Source organism: Macrosteles quadrilineatus, unplaced genomic scaffold, assembly GCF_028750875.1.
Source record: "Macrosteles quadrilineatus isolate MER2022 unplaced genomic scaffold, UCM_ALF_1.0 Scaffold_9__3_contigs__length_116548681, whole genome shotgun sequence".
NCBI lineage: Eukaryota > Metazoa > Arthropoda > Insecta > Hemiptera > Cicadellidae > Macrosteles > Macrosteles quadrilineatus.
The window spans coordinates 25753866-25776784 of NW_026542602.1; positions in this window are offsets into that span (position 1 = coordinate 25753866).

The window sequence follows — 22919 nt, forward strand, 5'->3', positions numbered from 1 at the left end:
ACCACACATCACTTCGAAAACCACTGTTTTGGGTCCAGGGGGACCCAAAACGAATATATCCACTCAAAACTCTAACTCGAAAATTTTGACCAAAACAATACTTTCTCCATATACTATGGTATAGGGTGAGAAAGTAAAAAAAAACAAGCTGTTTAAACCGATCACTATAATACTGAGAAAACATATTTTGTGTCATCAGCATTCTGCTGATATTATTAATTTATTATTTATATATTACAATACCATTTATATAATAAAAATAAAATATAAATAGTATAACTGAATCAGTTCAACACTGACTGTCTTACTTCCTTTGATAGTCTTCGAATCCGTTGGGGGCAACAGAATATCTTGGATATCATTCCAGTTAAAAAATGTCTAGTACTTCAACCTAGGTTTTTATTTGTTCTAGAACATTGTTTACCGTTAATAAAACGGAACTGTTAATATTAAAATGACAGAAAAACTAATATACTCTTGATTACTTGATTGAACATGATTATATCTCTTATAGAATAGTATTAATAAAATATAGAATTAGTTCAATAAATTCGCAAAGAACCTAAAATTTAATTAATCAGTTAGTTAATTAGTTTATAATTTCTTACATAAACAAGGTAAAAATTTCTTTTCAGGTCAAATAAATAGTTTAAATGTAGTGTTGGATTCTAAAATGTATATAACCATACTTGTTAATGTCCTAACTTCAAATTCTAAGATGCTTGGTTATAGCCCGGAGCCATTAATTTCCTTAGGCCGGATCCATGTATTAATACTTAAATAAAATCCCATGAAGATTGGTGGATTTGAACCCGAGTCCTTGTGGACCAAAGTCCAGTACACTTTTTCAATGGCTTACCACCCATATATGAATAACAATCCTATTATTTTGTAATATTCGTGACTTTGTAATCTGTTAAAATAAACGTAACCGATCCGATACATTCACATATTCTGCTCACGTATAGGGCCCACATACACAACTATACATGGAAGTGTTCAGACAACAACTTATTGTACAATAATATATTGTATTGACATGAATCAGTTGCAGTCAAGGTATTTGTAAAAGTTGTTTTTCTGCACAACTCTGTCAGGTGCAGATATTAGTGTCAGTTTGGTCAACCTACAGCGTGCTTTGCAATGTAGTCTACAATGTTTTAACAAATGCAATGCAGCATATTGAACAAAAAACTAGTGTGAGTTTCTTGCGTTTTAGATTTATTAAATCTTTTCTTTAATACATTAAATACTTAACTGTTGTTTCAGTTAAGTATTTAATGTATTTGAAGTTTGAAAATGGACTTATGTCCGAAACATGTCACTTCTTTAAAAAAATATAATATTCAGGGTGCTCAGTTGTACTTATTTACTACAATAATTTAATTTATCAGCAGCCCTATTACGTGAACACCTAAATTAATATATATGAATTTGAACGAATGGTGTTTTTGGCCTCTAGGGACCTCAAAACGAAAAATTAAATCGGCCTCGGGTCCAGGTCTTGCCATGAGTACTACGGTAATAGCTTATTCCCTATATGGGACATTCGCTAAAACCCCAAAAATATAACCAGGCCAATATATATTCTATATTACTTACATTACCACCTACGTGTATGCGGACAGCAATGCAGATAGTGATGACAAAAAAATAAGTGGTTGAAACCCGTTATTACAGTTACAGCTGATCTACGCAATAATGATAGCGATTTTTAGTAGCAACTATGTTAAAAGCCATCATTATAGCTTCTTGGAAGTAAAAAATTAGGATTTCAATAACAAAAACATAAAAAGTTATTTACCATTATAATGGTGTTTGTAAATAACAAATAAATTCAACGAAATATCTGATTATTAATATTATATTAGATTCCCTTACAGCTTTTTGATTCATTTTAAATATTTTTTTGATATATTTCAACGCAGTAATTTACAATAATAATCCAGTAATGAAAGTAGTTTATTTACAAATTTAATATATCTTTCCTTAAGCGAAATTAACGCGAGTGTTCCAGATCAGAAGGGGACAACTGTTACTGACATTACAATCTGTTCTACTAGATTAATGTCAGAGACAACGCTTTGTGCATATATCTTACTAGGTTATCTAGCGCTTCACATGTTTGTATTTGACGCCAAAAAGGTGTTCAGAAATAAAGAAATCAACGATTACCGTCAATAACTTGTTGTGATTTAACAGCAAGTAAAACTCCAAAAAATATCTATATTTGCCATTTTAGTGAAATATGGGTTGCATTTCCATCGTGTTATATGTATGGATATAGATAGTGTACTGAACAGTTTTATTAGTATTTTCGTTAGTAGACGGAAATAACTGAATCATTGTTTTACCTCATTTAGAAAACCCCTTTACCGTCCATAAAAATCATGCAGGATAAATTCTAATAAATAGAAAATTACATTAGACGTATAGTGTGTTTTGTGAAAATAATGAGAATGATATTAATAGTTTTATAAAGTAGGCAAATTTAAGCAACATTGTGATAGCATATTACACATTTACCTGATCTTTTGTTGCAGAAAAACACTTCTTTTATTATAAATTACTTATTTATTATTATTATAAATACTCACATTCATGAAATCTAGAACGTTTAAGAGTGACAACTAGTTTATCTTAAAGTCGCTTCTTGTACATTTTATGTCTTTTAGAAAAATACAAAACGTGTATACGGTAAGATTTACAGTGAACTAATCTCACACAGCATCAATGTATTAAAAACTTAAGAACTTATATATCCATAAGACAAAGTTATTATAATAAAGTTGCGTTTAATAAGACTTAATTGACAAGACTGCATGTAATATAGCTATTTAATTGTTTTGAAAACCTTTATTGCTAAATTTCATTTAGCAGCATGATTTTTTTTAACAAAGAATAAAATGTAATGTTTTAGTCCTAAAGTTTCACTGAAAGGACTCTTAGCGTACCTGAACATACTACAATTAAGCCTAACATAAAGGCAAAACTTAATACAAGTTTTTTCAAAAGTTTATGTCCTCTATTGTAATGCCCTCCCTTTTTTAAATGGTAGAAGTTAAAATCATTTGTTTTAACTCGAGATGGAAACACCTTACAATAAATACATAGTAATTTAATATTACTTAGCAAACATTTTAACAACACTATGCTTAGGTTTAACAAAATATTTCTGCATGAAATTACACTAGTATATAAATTTATTTTAAGAATCCAAGACATCAACAAAATTCTATGACTCAAGTATTAATTAAGTGGGATATCACCGTGAGACAGCTGCCTCCTGCAAATTTAAAACACAGACGGCAACGTCATTTGGAAATCATAAATAGCTATACGTTTGTATAAACACCATGTCCTACAAGGTTGTATACATACAAGGATGAGATGTTAAATATAATGGGTCCATACAATTATTATTTTTATATCAACAACTCCTAAAAATAACCGAGTATATTTTAACTATGTTTTAACTTATTTAATTGCAAGCATTAAAGCCCTGAATGGGCATATGTTAAATACAATTTTACACAGATATTACATTTCTTTTAGCTATGTATTTTTCCTAAATGCATGAAGTTAAAACTTTGAAAATATAAGGCTTATTTTAAAATGATAACAAAATGTTGAAAGATTGTCTACCCACTGAAAACGTTGATGCTCTCCTCTCATAAGTAACCTGTCATATCCCGGACCTCTAGAGCACTTAAGTGGCGGGGTGGGAAGCATAAATGGTTAGACTATGTTACATCCAAGCATTAGTTTCTTGCAAAATGAACTCTTAATTTTGGTTATTAAAAAAAAACATTTGTGATATTTGTGAACAATTAATTCTAAACACAAAAAAAATGTTTAGAACTTTTTGAGTAAACTTGTAAAACCCATTGGTAAAATTATATAGAGTAACGAGGTATGTAATAAAACCCATTAAAAATCAATTAAATTCAATGTAAAATATACGAAAACATTTCTTTAAATATTTATGCAGTTAAACTGTGTGAACTGTTATGCAAGAAATATTATAATATGATATTTGTGATATTGTCTTAAGATTATTGTTTTAAAAAATAATTCACTACCAACAATTCCATTTCACAAGATTGCACAGATTTCCATTAAAAAATCAATTCTTTACATGTGCAAGGATTCCATTACGATGCAAATTTGGTTTCTCATTTACCCACAATCAAATTGTAAACAAAAAGGCTTTTTCCAATCAGTGCGGTCTTAAAAATTAAATAAAACTATGAAAAATAAGTTCCTGAATGCACTTCCTGTTAGCTTGCCAAGATACCAATCTTCAATAAAAAAGTTTTAAACAGTAGTTGCATAACACAGGTATATGATTAAATTGCCATATCCATACCATTTATTCAAAATGGGTTTTTTTAGATCCTGCCATCTTAATTGGGTTGTACTGATCATTATTGAGCCCGAGCCTACCTAAACATCGCATTCCTTAGGTGTAAGTTATTAAAAATTTTATTTTAAACACAAACCACAGCATGGATATACATTAATTATGAGTACAAGGGTATTTAGGAGCTAAAGAGTATTCAGGAGGGCAATAAATGAAACGGAGGAGAAAATGCCAATGACATCTTTGTGGGTCTGTCAGTGCGTCGCTCGTTTGGCTCGACAACGAGGACAAAGAACGATCGTAAATAATTTGTGTAAGACAATTCGTAGTGTAGACCTATATGATATGAAAATAGAAAACCCTTGAAGGTTCAACTGGCGAAATGTACATAGTGAAATAAATACACAAACCTTTTGTTTTAGAACGAAGGCAACAAAAAAGGTAATTAGTATAATATAAACATTGTTAATATGTACTCTTCATATCTCTGACTGAAAGTCAGATTGAAAGAAGCTGTATGGGAAGGTGTTCCTTTAGGAAATAAGATGAATAAATTTTAAAATTTGTTTAACTGTATTATTCAATGTTTTTTTTTTTTTTTTTTTTTTGGAAATATTTATCTTGTATTAAAAAGACCAAAAATAACACTTTAATGATGGTTTCGATATCGTAGTTTGCTATTTCAAACCTATCAAGCATTGCGAGCGAGCTAGTTTTGATGGATGAGCCAAGAATTAATGGTCTTTCTTGATACCATTTCAAAAGTTTCTGAGTTGGAAATTATATTTGGTTGAACTAACACTAAGATTCCTAATAACGCTTTAAATCATCAGCTTTAAGTCTTAATAGCATTATGCTTTAGAGTCTCTGAATAATTTTTTGTTTTATTTAATGTTATCTTATAAAACTTAGATAAAACGTTTAGCATGTTACTATTTCAAATCAATTCGTGCTATTGATGTTTAAATTGATTTCATGATTATCCGCAATAGCTAACTTGCTAACTTGGATCCCTCAGGTTATATTCAAAAGAACATGACTATACCGTTTCCACACTTTCAACTATATACATATGTTAATTAAATAATAAAAAAAATCTAGTTCTCAATGCAAAGAAGAATAGAGAGATCAATTTCTGAATCACAAAACTGAACATTGTTTACCTATTTAGTTTTGCTGGCTTTATCTTGTTCAAGTGTTCTTCTGTATAATGATACTATAAAGATATTTGTTCACTTAATTATTCCTATGAATCAGAATTTTCTTCAGTATGCTGTCACTGATAACGAAGTAAGTCATATTTGCCTTATGAGGAACATTAGGATAAACAATTAAGATTGATACAATTTACTGGGGATGGTAGCTGTTAAACCTGATATACAGTATTTGCATATACAGCAACCAATAATTATTAAGATACAAATAAATACAAGTAATGTTAAAGTTAGGTAATAGTCCAGCAGTAAAGTATTTGTGAGAATTGACTAAAAGCAAATTCAAGTCAATTAGTACGTTGACACAGTCAGCTTCAAGAACTTTCCTTGCTTTTTGTAAAAAAAAATAAACGTTCTAGTGTATACTGCTTAACCTTTACTGTTTGAGTTAACCACTGTTTTTTTTTTCTTTAATTCTAAAAGCTATTTCATAAAAGTTGTAGCTGCAACGTCAAGAATCGTATTAGCTTGGTTGCAACTAATTTAGTACTAATTTAGGGAATAACCGTAGGAAGCGGTTGTTATTAAACTATAGTTAACTTAAACGTTTTTATCCCATCATAGAAAAGCACACTAAAATTACCATTTACAATTAAGACATTTTATAAAGCATACCAAATTATTTGAAACACCGAATGAAGTTCAGTGGATTCAATAATCAGGTATATAACTTTAAATATTACTATTTCTGAATGCTGTTATAAATTAAATATCAGAGTTTTCACAGCGTGACACATGCAATTGATATAATCATTTTCTATAAATGTATAGTTGGTAGGTCATAATGTTGCAAGTTTTTTATAAAGAGATATAATAATGTATGTTGCCATATTATCCCTTTCGTTGTAATATGTATGCCTCATTTTATTTCGACTCAGTATTTAAACGAGTTTGTACTGTAATTTTAAACCGAAATAGATTGAAATATTAGGTTTATGAAATTCGTTTTTAACAAAGAATAATCAATTTTTTACATCAAAAATAGTGTTTTACCCTCCAACAGGTTAGGGGTAGGGAGTGACTTATCTTTTCAATTCTCAACCCCTCATTTCGGAGGGTTTGCCAAAAGAAACACAATGATGCAAACCAGAGGTGGATATGTAACCACTAGCCTAAATGGCAGGTATTCCAAAAATTGATCTATGTGAAAAAAGCCAATTTCACAAATATGAAAACAAATCTCTATTTTTTAAACCAAAGTAGATAGAAATATTCTGTTTGTGGCATTGATTGTTAACAAAGGTTCCACAAATTAAAAAAAAACCTATTTTTTACCCCCTTAACAGGGTTGGGGGGGACTTATTTTTTTAAATATATCTATTGATTGACCCCTTATTTCGAAGGGTTTGTCAAAAGAAACACAGTGACGCTAACCGGTGGCAATATTGATAATTGAATATTGAACCACTGACGCCGATTGATTAGCTATATTTTCCTGTAAATATACATATATTCTATATTTAATTTAATATTGTACTACTAAATGAAATATATTTAACAATTTTGATGTTAAATAATACGGACTGGAGTGGTTTCGGTTATTGATTTTGTGCTTAGTTATGAAATATACGTTATGTCATTTACAGCACTAAACAAAGGTAAATAAAAAAAAAACTAAAACATAAATATTATTTGTCTGTATAACACAACAATAGTTTATGATCTACAGTATAAACTAACGGAGGCTGGACGTAGACAAAGTGGTAACATTTATTTTCGTCACTAGAGCTTGTCCCTCACAGACCACTCTGTGGTGTTATATTATTATCATTTCTCTATGCGTTAAACAACACAAGGCCGTGTTTAAATTGTACTTTTGAAAATTAAATAACGGGTTAAATGTTGTTGTTAGTACACACATGTACATGCACATGCTATGAGGTTCTATGGTGTTAGACCGTTCACCACCAGTTGACAGAAGACCAAATATGGTGGTCATGCCAATGGGAGCATGGCGTGTTGCTAGCCTAGTGACTAGCGTCTTGGAGTTCGATGCGGGAAGGACGGGTTCAATTCCTGGCACATCCACAAAACTCTAATTGGTTTGGACCACTTTTCCTTAAAAGAGTTGAAATTGAACCAAGATTGAATTCAACTTAAAATGCAAATGGCGAGAAAAATACCTCCTATACATAAGAGTGTGGCGGATGGTATGCGACGTGTCAAATATGTGCAGTTTACGTAAACAATAGCAAACAATAATTATCTTAAGCTATTCCGTTAATGAAATATTTTACGCATTCTTAACTTGATTTCAATCTCAGTAATAAACATTATAGCTTATGTTGTGACTATATAAATCACGAGTAATATAAATATAAAATAACTATAAATGTTAAAAATTAATTTTGGTTTCTACTAAAATTTATTATTTTTATAATTTATGGTCAAGTAGGTTGCATTTTTGCCACAGGTGTATGACTTAGAACTGATAAAACTGCCAGAGCCTTTTACAAGTGACATGTAATTTCGATAAAATCCACAAACTATAAGGCTATTAGGTATGGAAGAAAACCATCATGTCAAAGTACCATATACCGGGAGTTCAAAACCACCCGTACACCCCTTTAAAAACGAGGGAAACGTTTTCTTACAAACAAAAAATAATATAGAACTAGATAAATTGTTCACGGTATACCAAATGGTGATAATTTCAAATCCAAAATCACACCGGAAGTGGCTTTTTCAGACCGGAAGTGGACTTTTTCAAACGTAAACTACCAATTTTGATCACAGAATCGGATTCTACGTTAAAAAATACATAACTTTGGTCTAAAACATTTTTAGAAACAACTTGTTTTCTTTCCTTAATTTCCTATTAAAATAAATAATTTTGGATCATTCATCTGTCATAGACACTCGAAACAATAATAGAGAAAAACAAATAACAAAAATTACATAAATACATATGATGAATAGGATCAGCTGTTTATTGTAAACGCCTCAGTAATTGAGTAACAGCTGGTCTACACATTGATTAAATGAATTTTTTTTAATTTTTTTTACATTTGACCACCTTAATGTAAAATCAAATGATTTATTTTTAAATAAAAATGAAACCAAGCAATATGTACACCAGTTGTTACTCAATTAACATAGTGTTTACAATAAACAGCTGATCCCATTCATCATTATGTCTTTATGTAATCTTTGTTATTGATTTTCTCTATTATTGTTTCAAGTAACTTTGACAGATGAATGGACCAAAGTTATTGACTTTAATAGGGGATTAAAGGTAGAAAACAAGTTTTCTCTACAAATGTTTTAGACAAAAGTTATGTATTTTTCAACGTGTAGAATCTGATTCTGTGATCAAAATTGGTAGTTTACATTTAAAAAAGTCAACTTCTGGTCTGAAAAAGCCACTTCCGGTGTGATTTTGGATTTGAAATTATCACCATTTGGTATACCGTGACCAATTTATCTAGTTCTGTATTATTTTTTGTTTGTAAGAAAAGGTTTCCCTCGTTTTTAAAGGGGTGTACGGGTGGTTTTGGACACCCGGTATATGGTTATTATATTCTACCTTATGTATATATATAACTAATATAATTACTCTAACAACTGGAATCAAGAGGAGAAACTTACGAAATAAAATACAAATAGAAAATTATATTTATCTTATCAGCTATGTTTTACAAAAGTAGGGCAACATTTATTTAATAATTAGGAAAGTTATGGGTTAACAAGTTTCCCTCCAATTTGGTCAAGCAATAATATCAGTCCCTATATAATAAAAATCATTTAGGACTTAGAAAAAATATTATCGGCCAGATACAAGTAAACAGACAGAACCACATAAGTGCACTTGAGTTGTGTGATATGACAGCCCACTTGTAGGAGAAACCCTTTTACTGAGACGGTTTGACGTATATGTTACATTGGAGATTGTAATACTGAGGAAAGGTACGGCATTTCACAACAAAGACAAAGGCTATAATTTACTATACCTATGCGTTAAATACAAAAACCCTTTATATTAAGTTTTTTTAGGGATTCCTGATTCACGGAGTGGTATGAATGCGATACAAATTAAATATGAACTAAATTGTGGTGGTCATAAAATTGTGAATTTGTTACTCCAACAGGACAGTACAAGTCAAAATATTGGTAACATTATTATTTCGAATATGAATCCCGCATCACAATAACATCAAAGTATTATCATTTACTCAATGGTATTATTTATTATTGTGAAATGAATGCAAACAAAAAGTCTGGTTGCAGTCTGGTTGCAGTCTGGTTTTGTCCTTGGCCGGCCTCACGCGCATGTACATGCTTTGTATTTATAAATGTTTTCGTGTGTGTTTATGTGTATATGTAAAGTAATTTTGACGACGGCTTACGCAAGAAAATATGTTTGACATTTGACGACTGAAGAGAAGATTTGAAAATGGGGTTATAACCCCGAAACTATAGTCATCAAAGACAATAGAGGACTGATTGACGACAGGTTAGTAACCTCATTTTATGTCAAAAAAATATTTATCTTGTAATTTTGTAAATTGGTTGATACTATAACTATAAAATTGTCTTTATAAAGCCACGTTATCTCATATACATAAACATATTCTGAAAATGGCTAATTCAATAAATCTTTGAACGGCTGCTATTTTTGATAAGGTTTCCGTTTGAGTTCAAATTTGCAAAATTGTATTATGTTAAATGCCTTTAATTTGATGTACATTTTAGCCTATAGCGCATCACTGAATAATGTGTTAAAATTATTTTAGTACAAAGTTGTGTACGTCTTTTTTCATTATTATTTCAAATAACTAATGTCCTAGGACCTTTTTCCATCCTATATACGTGATTTATGATGTATCACAAATTCTTGGTAAAGTATTAATATTTTTACTAAAAAACAACTCTCGTAAATTTTTTTCGTTACAATCAAATCTATAAACTGGTTCAAATTATTTTATAATCTTATACACTTTGTTGAAAATATGAGAGCTGTAAATGAAGACAAACTAATTTCTTAAAAAGTTCCTAATGCAAAAGATTAAATTTTGTATCCAATGCTTTATTCGATAATAGGTGTTTCGAGAGAACAAGTTGGTAAGTTCAGATATTTGTCAAATCATGTTTCACCGTCTTCTAGAATATCTTCTACAATAATCTCGCTCGCAGTCAGAGACATGTTGGAGGATGCAGAGTAGCAATGTTTATATTACCATACATGAATGTATACGCATGATGAGGTTTGTGTTTTGTTATGTGTACGTGTTTCATTAACTTTACGTATGGGGATGGTTTTACTTAAGAATAGGGAATTTTTTTGCAAAAATTTTCTTATGTTCCGAAATTCACTTTTTTAGATGTTAGCGCTTCAGTCGGTATGGGGGACATTCTTCTATGAAAAAACGCTCAAAAGAAAGATGAGAAAAATGGAACTTCTCAAGGTCACGTTCTAGGCCTAGCGTAAAAATTTGCACATTATCACTTAAATATAATCTATAAGTGATTGTGGGATCTAAACTTTTGGCATCGGGAACCGGAATCCCGCGCTCTACTAGGGTACTAGACCAGCTGGTCCCCAAGGTTTTTGTCATTATAATGATATTTATCATACAATAATTTACATCAAAAATAAAAATTATTAGAATTATAATAACTTACAATACAGCAAGATTATAGGACAAAACTACAAACGTGGAACATAACTTTCTCATAGTTGTTAGAATTTAAACGTTGATACATTAAGGCTACATAAAGTACTATCTTACTGTAGAATAAATAAACACCATATTTTTAATCATTCTATGGTATTACTATTCAGCATACCAAGAACTGTAAAATATATTTTTACTTATCTGGCACCCAATAGTTTTTATGCCAGTTTAAAAAGGCGTATCCTACTAAAAAGGTTTTTTTTGTTACAGGTTATAATAGTTAACATCTTAATTGATTTAAAACTGAAGAGTTTTATTTAGCAGGAGAATTTCAGGTAGGTCTTTCTTGGTAAACCTGCTAAATAACTTTCCATCGCCACCAATGACAAAGTTAATATAATTTATGGGGTTTAAAATAGTTAGCATTTATGCTAACTCTTACAGCTTACAAAAAGTATAGCAAAAAAGTTGTAAATTAAATATTCGTGTAAAAAGACAACACACAGTGTGAAGCAGTTTTTATTTAGCTATTGCATCAATAGTTATAATTATTGACAAGTAGTCAGTTGGGAATTCAATCCTAAGATATTAAGTATATTTTGAGGGGTTGATTCTAAACCCAGCTGTCCTCGGTCCTTGGGCTTTTGATAAATGGTTCTAACTAATGAAACAGCTGATCTTTATTAGTAACAAAGCTACACTTTGGGTATCATTTAATTGTACGCTCCGTCTCTGCCTCAATTTAACGATAATATTATAATTTTTTATATTTTTTAAACATGCATGGATTTTAATTCAAAATTGTGACAAGAAAATACCCATTATTATAATTTGAAACGTTTTAACGGAGAAACAGAACAGACCTCTCCGTAGCTATCGATGGGAATATGAATTATGTAATAGTAAGTGAATTTAAACCAGAACATCCTATCTTAAGTTATCTTCAAGCATTCTTTATTCGTTATACCACAACCAAAACTGTGCTGATTATGATTGTTGTACATTTAAAATAGTTTTATATTTCACAATAATATTTTAAGGTGTTTTCTTTTTAATATTATACTCAATAAAAATGCTAGGTTATATTTAAATTCATTCTAATGATTCTATAAAACCTATAGAATGATGTTTGTTTATAATTAAATTAACCTTTTTTTTAGTTTTTGTATACCCAAGTTTTTGTTGACCAATTTCAACTGTAATAAACTAAGACCTTACTACCTTACTAAGACCTGCATATAAGACCTTTGTAAAGTACGATACAAGAACATTGAAATTATTATGGTTATCAGTAAACTAAATTCAAACAAACAAATATGGTGTATGCATTAATGTTTGCCATCTCACCAGCTAAGTTCTGGATGTCTAAGGTATGACAGGTTACTTATGTAAGATGAGTGTCAGTATTGTGAACAGCTAATACTACACATATACACTCTTTATACACTTTATAACGCTTTAAAATCATCACAAACAAATCTAGAATATTTTTTTTATGTTATTAAAATGTGATTCGTCATATCAAGATGTTATGTATGGTGTTATTTCGTAATATTGATGGATTAAGATTCGGCCACAATTTCCTAATTCATTATTTTAGTTATCATACTAATATTAAATGTTGATTCCTGTATTGCTATATTGCTCACATTGTATATACCCATATTTAAAAAAAATATTTAGTAAAACATGTGAATTATGGATTTTACTTGAATATATCTATTCTTAAACTGTAAATAACTTATATAACTATAAATTTTTAACTTAAAAATATGATTTATTTTGTGTTAACATATTTATACTTTCCTTTTAAATATATTATAAAACATTCACATACTCTAAAATGACTTCTTTGCATATATGCCAAAGGAATCCATGGCTAGGGTGTGGCAAATTTTACTTCGAAGGGATTGTAAAATATCAGAATCCATAAAACTATGTATTGTTTATTTCATCAAACTAACTTTATCATTTTAAAAACAGAGGTTATGACCGAAAAAATACGTGTAACAGGGCACAAAAACAGCCGATGTATGATATTTCATAATAATAACAAATTATGTATTTTTAAAATTGAAGTTATTTCCTTAAATATTTTCATGGTATTATAAAATAAATAAAAAATATATAAAATTAAATAAATTATTGGTCTATTGTAGGCCTAAGTCATACAGTGTAACAAATTAGTTGAATGAAAAAATCCCTTGCATTGTTTTCATATTTCATATGATCACACTGATGACTAAAAGTTTGAACATGAGTTAAAAATGTACTTACAGTAAATTTACATTATGTTTATCTTCATTATTACTAACCTCACATTTAATAGTTAGTTTTATTTGGTAATGTTAAAATAAACTAGTAATTACACACTTACTACCTACGCTACTTATTCGCCCATGTTATTTTGTAGGCTGCAAAAATAGTTAGCTCAGTTTGCGTAGGAGTGTGATAATCATAAAACAAAACCATCAGCCCAAATATCATCGTTGACTTCAACAGGACCGGGACAAAAGACTCCCTCAAACAGATAATGTAGCCATTGTCAGCCCGGGCTTTGTCTCTCACTACCACTTCCATTTCGGTAACACGCTTCCTCTTAAATTATATTTGAATTTGTCTCACACACTTTTTTCTACTTTAATTAATGTTATAATCGCAAAAAACCTTGCAACATTATCCAATATATGTAAAAGTACATGAGTAATTTTATTTTATTTTGTGATCCTTTATTATTTTGTGTGGATTGTGAAACACCCCGCAATACTGGGCCAGTGATCCAGTGAAACAGAGGATGACAACAGCTGACTTATTCTACCTACATACATAATGACATAGAAATATTAAACGGGGTTTTTGGAATTTATTTTCACCCAGTAGGCATACAACCTAAAAGTAATAAATTAATACTTTTTTAGGTCTAAAACATAGCTTGTAGAAAATTACAAAATGTTTTGTTTTTAAAGTTGAAACTGAAAAAAAAATTTTAACACGTAAAAACCCCATAAGAATGGAACCTCCGTTATTTCAAACAGTTCCATCTGTTTTCTCAGCTTTAAATTCCTCAACTAATATTGCAAACATTGAAATTATTTTATTCTAATTATCATAAGAGTGTTGTAAGTAGCAAACAGAGTAATGCATTTACTCTTCGTTTGCATTACATGCGTTTGCTCATGCATTTATTTATGTTTTGGTGGTTTAAAATGGGGACCATACGATTTTTGGTATTTTAAGCCAAGTGAATGATGATGAGTATACTATGTAACATTGCTTAGCCTAAGCTATTTGTTAAGTAATTAGACATAATTGTGCTTTGTAAGGAAGGCATATTGCTCTATATTAGTATAATGTTTAGCTGTATGAGTGCATTATTTGTTTAGTGAAGAAAGAAAATTACTTTTGAATTTGATTATTCTTGTTATTACAGTTATCTTAAGATACAAAAATAGTAGGTTTAAAATCGACACAGTTTAAGATACATTACAGTAATATTCCACTTATTCCACTCCACGATTTTACAATTATGTCATAGCGTTTTAAATACATATCAAGCATACAAAATCATGGTAAGATTTCAGATAGCTTGAAATGAAGTAACTTATAGACCAAATACAAATTTTATTTGTGATGTTGTAAAATTGAGACACAGAAAAAAAAACAAGATGAAGGACTGATCGAAGACAGTTTTGATTGAGACAGCTTGGTTGAGACCCAAGATTTCCTGGATGATACAATTTCCCGTCTCAGGATTAGTGATATTGATGACGGCTAAAAGCTCAATATCTCAGTAGATAACACTTTAGGCTTATAGTGGCGAGATACAACAATTTTGTGGCTAGTGTATCTTGTGTTAAAAGATTTTTTTATATATTTGATGTATAGTTTATATCTAAGTTTAAGAAAGATAATTATTATTACAAACTAAATTATTTAATCAAAGGGTGGATTCCTAAAGGATTTAGAAACAATTTTAATTGATTTCAAATACAATTTATTAATAGATTTAGAGTAAATTAGAAGTATGTCTTAGTGCATAATTTTCAAGGATTCTATTGCATTTTGGTCCATTAGAGTTTCAACAAACAACTTTTTCCGTTGAAGTGCGTATTGTGGTAATTTATTATTTTAGAACTGTTTAGTTTAGTGTCAATTATGTTTCTGGACCAATACTGTTTAGACATTTCTATAATTTGAAAAGTTGTTATTGGTCGTAAATCTTATTTTAGAGAAAATTAGCAATGGTAGGATGAAAATACTTTTCCTCGACAAAACATCTTTGTTATTTTTTCTATCTTTAGTTCTGGGAGATTGGCGATTGTAGGGAAACGACTAGGGAATGTATTTCTTATTTTGATTAAAACTTAAAATTTAAGTTATTTTATGCAAACATAAAGCTTTTAAATATAAAAAGTGCAAACGCTGGGGCTAGTCATTGCAAATATTCAGTCTAGAGGAAAGACTGACAGTTGCATTATACATAACATGTTCACCTGCCGCTCTCGTTATTTGTAATATTCAAAATAAAGGCTGTCTCAATATGTCTGTACGGAATCATGTGTAGGTCTTTCTAGTGTATATCACTTACTCCATTTAATAAAAAAACTGTCTGATTTCAGACACTAAGCTCCATTTTTATAAGTTTCAACATTGGTGGTATTTGTTAATTAAATTATTACGAACAAGCCCCTCATTTAAGTAGCTATTCACCATCACGCTCAGGTACATAAGAGTTAAGTTAACATTATATTTTTTATATAAACAATTTGTGATTTTTCAAAATCGTAATGCTTACTCCTAAAACCTGTATTATTGATTTATCGGGTAAAAATTACAAACTTTATACATAAGCAATAAAACTAGAATTCATGGTTTTGTAAGCCTAATCCGAAACACGTTTGTTAGACTTGAAACGCTGGGATGCTTTTGTCTACTAATTGAGTGCGCCTTCAACAAAAGATACGTAATTGATTGAGACACCTGCAGTGAATGTACCATTACGTAAGATAATAGATAACTACTTTGTGCAGATAATGTATAGTTGTATTGTTGGGGTATGGATCGGTTATTGCAGCAAATAATGCGATAAGTTTAACCTATTGTTAATTTCTAAAAGTATCATACTTTGTTACTATGAAAATATACATTTTCATTTTTTATACAAGATATGGCACAGTACTTTTTGTAATAATGCATTATTTTGAGGTGGTGTTGGTAAAAGAGAATAACAAGTGTTAATGTTCCATGGTAAATAAAAATTTGTCATTCAGTAGTTATAATGCAGTGGCAGCTTTACACACATGCAGTTTATGTTAAATGTATTTTTCCAGTCATTGCATGGAAATGATTACACATGCACATTATTAAATATTTCATTTCCACTTTATTCAGTCCTCCTCGCTAAATCAGCCAATTTCACTTTTGGCCCTTCTTTAAACACTAACGTCAGAAGCAAATAACATAAAGTTAAACAATCCAACATAACCTGAATGGTATAACCTAACGGAAAACCTATGTTTGTATTACAAGCACAATCGGTCATTGCTGCTCTGGAAATGTATAGCCGTACTGTGCTGCTTTGTGCAGACATCTACTGTTCTCGAGCAGCAATTTCGTATTTTGATAAATAGCTATTTTTAATAATTATGATTACTCATTACAGCTACTATTTATTTGCAACGTAATGAATTCGCAGAATAGAAAAAAAGTGGTGCCTTAAGTCCGTTGTAGAAAGATATAGATACGCCTACCATTGGTTTCACACAGCCCTTTTAGTTCATTCCCCACTTCGGTTCAATTCAATCAGCTGTTTGAAAAACTATTGTATTTTGTAAGTGTATGTAATCAGTTTTTTTTTGTATTTTGTCGTAAACGTGGAGTACAATAAATAACTAATTCTAAAACATTCTTCTAACCCCAACCACGACCCTAGGGAGTTTTATGGACATAAATAAGTCCCAGGAGGTTACACAGTCGTGAATTGGAATCTGTACCAACACACATACAGATATCCTTGTAATCCCATGAATTTAGTTAAATCGAAGATGATCAATTAATATCTGCATTTCTACTAGTTTGTCCTTACCGGCCATCACTTAGTTAACACCAGCCGCAGGACATGTTACTAAGGCTGACAATACAATTGTCTAGGAGACCGTTTGAGTAACATAGTAACATCTGTTTGCAAATGAATCATGTCAACAATAAAGTCCATGCAATGGTAATTGTATGATTAAATCATACACCACAAATGTTGTTGTTACTAAAAACTGTAAATAAGAACTTATTATACAACGACTAAATTTAGTTTATTATTCTGTTTCCACGTCCATGATTGCAAATACTTATGCAATAAATTAAATAAAGATCGATTACAATTTAAGATACTAAATTTTTCCAGAACTCGATGTATAATGAGAAAAGGTTCCAATATATTAAAACGATTGGCTACTGAGATAAATGAGATAGACATTCCAAAATGTCGAGACATACTTCTTTATGAACCATCTTAAAATTGATTATTAATGTTTGTGTCGTATTAATAACATTTCATTTTTACGATTATCAATGAGTTACCTGAGGATTAGCTAATTCTATTCCTTTAACATAGGAATTTAAAATGTTCAGTTTTTTTTTATTTCTCCGTGACCATTCACTATTCAAACTATTCGATTATTTATTTTTTTAAGATTTTAAAAATAGCTTGTATAGGAAATGCAAAATGTTATGTTTGTAAGGTCAAGAATGGAAAAAAACTACGTTTGTCCCATAAAACCCCCCAAAAACCCCCGTTCCCATAATACGACCATGCTGGTTCGCGAAATCGTTTGAAGGTTTACCACTTTTGTCCAAAATTTCATCAAAATAGGATCATTTTTGCTCGAGTTATCGCACTAACAGACTCACACACTTATACGAGTATATGTACTAATTTGAACGAATGGTGTTTTTGGACTATGGGAACCTCAAAACAAAAAAGGAAATCGGTCCCGAGCCCATGTCTTACCATGAGACCTACGGTAATAGCTTATTCCCTATATGGAAATTCGCTAAAATGATTTAAAACCAGTTTGGATCTTTATATCATCAAGTAAAAGCATAACTGTCATTTAACAAACGGTCCAAACGGTGAACTTGATCCCTATCAATACCCCACCAAAATATTTTTCAGAATTATAGATCTATTGAATAAAAACACACTTTATCAGCTTTGGGTTGTTTCAAAAGTGTGTAAGCAATGCTTTTAGTCTTCATTCATAAGCAAATTCTAATGCAATCAATTCTAAATGGGCTAGGAAACACTATAATGTTAGATATTTGTAACAAATTTATGTTTTTTATTTTATTTTACCAAACATCACCATATAAACGGAAAAATGTTGGTGAAAAAACATGTCTACTGCATTCTTACATTATTAGAAAACCTTGCTCGCCCTTGGCCGTAATACATTTTAGATCATAAAGGAATGTAAAGCCAGAAACGGAGCGAGCTATATGGTCATATGTTAACCTCACCTAAATTCCTTATTGGTAAACAAATCAAGGTTTGGGCCCAGCAGAGTCGAGGGTTATTTTTAGTATGTAGTCTGCTAACCACCAGTGTGCCCAAAGGAAGTTTTCCTCTTCTCTATTGAATATATTGAGTTTTGAGTGAACTAATTTGCTGAGAAGAAATTTTATTTGTTTCATAATAAGTCACTGATTTGAATTAATAACCTTTAAATTTTGTTCAATATCGTCTTTAATATACTTTAAAACACCATTAACATTACTTGTGTGCAACAGCAATCTAAACATTTTTCCACCATCTCACATAAATATTTTGTTTACCTTTGAAACTAAGGAGTAAAAAAATGTATTGTAGCCTATATGATTAATGACAGAGGTAGAATTATTATCCACGGCAGATTTTAGACCCAATTTAGAACCGCATTACTATCTTTTGTGTCAGAAGAAATGGAAAAGAAACTATTACAGGCAAGTATAATTTGTGTGGTTTGTAGAAGGTTCCTTTGAAATGTGTTCCACGTGCCGTACGTTTAATATTGACGTAGGCCACTTTGGCGCGAGCTTTGGTCACGTGACTGCAATATTGGTGGCAAAATCCGGCTGTCGTCAGCTGGGCTTTAGTTTTCGTCACTTCTTCTTTAATCAATAAATTAGTCACTGTACTGCTGTAGTATTACTGTAGAATTTGATATGTACAAAATCTGAGTAATTTATAGGCCTATATTCTAGAGGGGTATTGTTTATTACTTATTATTACATTATATATATATAATTATAACGGTTGATACATCAACAATAAAAGCTCCATTTCAAGAATCCACAATATTAGGTTTCAATTAATGTAATGTTTAAAATTCTAAAATTGCCAATCATTTCACGCTTTTCCCTCTTTTCTCAGATTAAATAGTTTTTTTTTTTTTAATTTTTTAAAGAAGGATATTCACCTTCCAATATTTACTGTACTGTGTACTGTACTGTACTGTGTACTGTATACTGTTAAATAAAAGCGGTTTTTTTACCTTAACGTAAAGACACTAAACATATGTATTAACAAATCCATCTCGTTTCATCCGTTTAATAAAATGTTGTATTTTATGTATTTAAGTCTACTATCAGGCTAGAGGAAAAACTGACATCTATTATACATGCGCTGTTCACCTGCCACATACGTCAAATCATTTATTCAAAATCCACAGTGTTTTGTGGGAAAATGGTATTTTGAAACACTTCAAAATTAGTAAGCGAATTGTAATAAAAATTAAATAAATTGTGAAATATTTATGGATAATTGGAGTGTCTTAGCGAACTAGATACGATTGGAAAATGCATTAGTTTAACTGCCTTTATGATATATATTTATTAACACTAACCATGAGTTGTGGAGACGGGAAGCCTGAATGAAGACAACATGGCCGATACCCACGACATTAGCTGTTGGGGAAGACGATGGTGATACAATGCCCAGACGTGTGAAGGGAAGTGCAGGGCTTCAATGTCCAACCTAAACACTTTTCTGATGTCGAAACGATACGTGTTAGCTTATATGGGCTGAAGAAAATGTTAATGTAATATTCCCAGGCGTTCGCGGAAGCCGCACAAGAGGTTCACGTTGAATAAGAGCTATTACTTTTCAGGGAGTTAATAAACTATATGCAATTTAGAATATGGGGGCCCAATGATAATACACTGTTAATAGGGAACTGTCCCGAATTAACTGACTAAAAATAGAGACTTGATGGAGCTTCGCCGAAGACTGACGCTTGTGGGTATCGGGAATGGACGCGTCCAGTGGTCACATGACCGTCTCGACCAATACAACTGTTGCTATATTCTAGTTCACCTAAGTGGGAATACTTAGACCCCTTTAAGCAAGTAATGTGGTAGAATAACGGGCCATCTCTCTATCTCTGTGGAAAGGATAACAATAGACAATTTAAATAAAGCAGCGCTAAGTTGCCTAACAAATAATATATTACATCACTTAAACAAAATACTGAACAAACAGTCTACAACTTAGTTTACTATCTTTTAATGTACCATTCAATTTATTTTAAATTTTATCGTCAATTTTGTTGTTTTATTATGCTACGGACAAGCCTTTATGAGGCTTATGTAGCTTAGTGTTACAATGCCCTTTGTCTTTGTGTTTGTATTGAATAAATAAATTGAATTAAATTGATCTATTTTATTTGAAAAATGAATGTAGTGTTGTGAAATAGAGCTTTCTTTGAGCACGTCAAAGAGACAAAATACTTAAACGATTCTACACAGTTAAATTATTTATCCTGAGAGAAATAAAAGATAATTGTAGGCCTACTCACAAACGTCTTCTGTTAAGTTGCAAAAAAATAGTAAATTATTTACTTAATCAACATGTTTAAACATGGCATTGACAAAATTGTCAAGATATTTACTTTCCTATCACGCTTGTAAAAAAATGTAAAAAGTTTTGACAACAAATGTTGAGATTCACGAGTCAGTTTTGACTTCGATGAATTATAAAACACGATTCGCTAAAATTTGTTTAAACATCTATATACTATTACTGACAATGATATTCAATTGTTGATGTCGCACTACAGTAGAGTTATTAGCTGTCATCAATAACAATTTGTTGCGTAAAATGGATAGCCACTATCGTAGGGAGTCTTTTGTGTTGATTCTGTCTTCATCAGCTTTGGGACGAGTGTAAAATAAATTATCCTTCCTCTAGATACTTTCTTTTGTATATAATAACTAATGAAGCCATATTTTGAATGCGATGTAGCGTTCAACCAATGATTCATACTGTATGTTATGGTAATGTGTAGAACAGTTCCAATAACATAGATAGTTTTTTTTTTAATTAATAATTAATTTGTCTCTTCGTAATATTTAATTGACCATCTCTGTAATGAAATCTTTAATTGATGCAGCAAATATATATTAGTCACAACCTTGACAATTCAAATGTCACAATATATCAAACATTTAATTATAACATAGTTTTAAGAATTTCCATCCATATGATGCATAATGTCCGTTGCATAACGAATAAAAAAAAAAAAAATCAATTTTGCTTCATTTTTGGTCACAAACTATAGATTATGTGCTTAAAATACTTTTACTTTTTTACTTCATTTTCTTTTTTTGAATACTCTTTTTCCGTGAATTTCTTTAAATGGTTGAGATTAAGCACCAATCAAAATAATATAAGAGTATATTTGTACTTAAATGACTAATAAAATTATGTTATTGAGCATATATAGATTATATTTTGTTTTACAACAACTAACTATATCGGGACTAAATGAGCCTTTAATGATTTTTTGCTTTGTGAAATTTAATATGCGATAATCGTTAGTATTGAAAATGATATGAATAAAAATATATGAATTATTGTCTTTATATTTAAACCTAACTATTAACTGACGCTGCCTGTCAGTTTAAAGAAAATAAACTGTCACTTGAGGCTTTACTTAACGAAATATATGAGGTTTTCAATGTCATTACTTCTAATGAATTGTCAAATACCCTTTTCCTTGATGAGTAAAACATTATCGACATCATTACTTAACTAAAATTATTTGGAAAGCGTTTAGTTGATTGTCACAATACCTTTTGTTTTAAGAGGGGCGTTTACTTTAGATTTCGTTTATTGTATTTTAAAGTTGCATTGGGCACTTATTAATATATAGACTACGTAACAAATACTATAATATTATAACCGCATTATATTTTTATAAATTGCAAAGAAAAACTGATTATTTTAACAGTTTTCTGTACCGCAGACTTCTCTGTGCACGTACTTAGTCTTATATTACTTAATATGGTTATTTTACGAAAACAAGAGTAACGTATGTGCCAGTGTCGTTTACGGTTGTGACTTGTGAAATATTGTTTAAAAGGCTGCATAAAAACGAAGAAACATAAAGCTTTGAATTTATTGTAGAATAGTAATTAAAAGTGCGTATTTGATTAATGATGCAGGACATTTTAAAAGTACCTCAAAACGTCAGACCTAATGTTTAGGAGAATTAATTATGTGTTATCGTAAATGTAAGAAAAGGTAAACATTGTCATTATTTAGTAACAAGTCATGGCTTTGTTTAAAAAAAATTCAATATTTGTAAATCCTGTAAAATTAAGTTGAATATCAATTCAAGGTTTACGTCATACTCATTCACAACTATTTCTCTTTGGTAAGAGTGTAATAATTATAAAACAAAACCATCAGCC